General features: G+C 42.3%; 1 protein-coding gene across 1 annotated transcript in view; it reads left to right on the top strand.

Moving 5' to 3' along the window:
• COL4A5 (collagen type IV alpha 5 chain) overlaps positions 1-1295 on the top strand; it is a 252110-nt gene that overhangs the window by 193935 nt on the left and 56880 nt on the right. The gene's annotated exons all lie outside the window — the stretch shown is intronic.

Genomic DNA, 1295 nt, shown 5'->3' with positions numbered 1-1295 from the left:
CGGCGCTTCTCTGTCCTTTGTGTTTCTAACACCGCCAGCTGCTAGCCGCCAGCTGTCCCCCGTGAGCTCCCGGAGCTCCCGGTCTCAGTCTGGTTCCCGTGAGCACACCGGCGCTCCATGAAAAGTCAGGTGGCGCGCGCTCCCCGCTCAAGGTCCCAGTCTGCTCTTTCATGGGTGCCGGTCCGCGAGTCCGCCCGCTCCCCCGTGCCAGAACGGCTACCGCTTCCCAGTGCCAGAACGTGGCGGCTCCCTCCTCCTTCCATTTATCTTCCGATGTCTGTGCGCGGTTTCACGGCTCCCCGCTTTGTACCTCAATACTCAGCGCTGGAGATGTTCATTTGTGGAGATCCAGATGTATCTTCCTGCATCTCAGGCTGATTCCGTGGATGTTCAGGCTGGTCTGGTACCTATCCAACTTGACTCAGGGGACCAGCTGAAAAAGGGGTCCCCTACTCCTCTGCCATCTTCCCCAGTACTTCTCCTCTTTCACCCTTAAAAAAGCACTTTGCAATTCTAAACTTTTTTATACAAATATGCAAAGCAAGTTTTGTCTGCTTGTAAACCAATAGAGAATCATATGGTTCTTCTGTGTTTGTCTGCGAACTTACTTGAGTTTTGTGGATTCTGACCCATCTGGTGAGGCTCACTAAGGGCCACTCTTGGGCCAGTATGTTATTGCAAAGCAATGTAATAATTCATAAAGTTAAAACAAATATGGAAAACTTAATCATTCCTTAATTTACATGAATATGTCAGATGACTTAAACACACAGTTCATATGTACATACATTGATTTTGAAACAGTAGAAATATATTTTTGACTTTAAATAGCAGTAAATATTTTGTTAGTTATTATGTTAAAAATCTGGAAACACCAGCTAACAATATAAAAAGCCTGGAAAGTAAAGGTTATTTTTGCTTACGTTCTTTTTAAAAATTTTGTGTTATGGCCCATTGTACTTTTTTTTTTTAATGGCCTCTAACATGTCACTACTGATTTATAAATGGGAAAATTTACAGTGTTGCTCTGAACCAGGTTGTTGAAAAGTAGCTGCATCAACACCAATGACAAAACCATTCTGTTCAACTAGCATAGCAAAGGGATCTTGAGAAAAACAATTTTTAGGTTTGGTCATTATAGTCTTGGCCTGCTGTTCCTCAAAGATGGCTAAAATGAATTTATCGTTCCTGTTATGTTTTGTCATTTATTTCCCAAAATTGCATGAGGTTTTGGAAGCATTTTGAATTTTTAAATCACAGCTAAGCAAGAATGAAACTACTGTTAATACCAATCT

This window comes from Ursus maritimus (genome assembly GCF_017311325.1).
Source record: "Ursus maritimus isolate PB19 chromosome X unlocalized genomic scaffold, ASM1731132v1 scaffold_X1, whole genome shotgun sequence".
Classification (NCBI taxonomy): Eukaryota; Metazoa; Chordata; class Mammalia; order Carnivora; family Ursidae; genus Ursus; species Ursus maritimus.
Note: the sequence above shows the minus strand (reverse complement) of the source record. Positions and strands in the feature narration are given on the sequence as shown.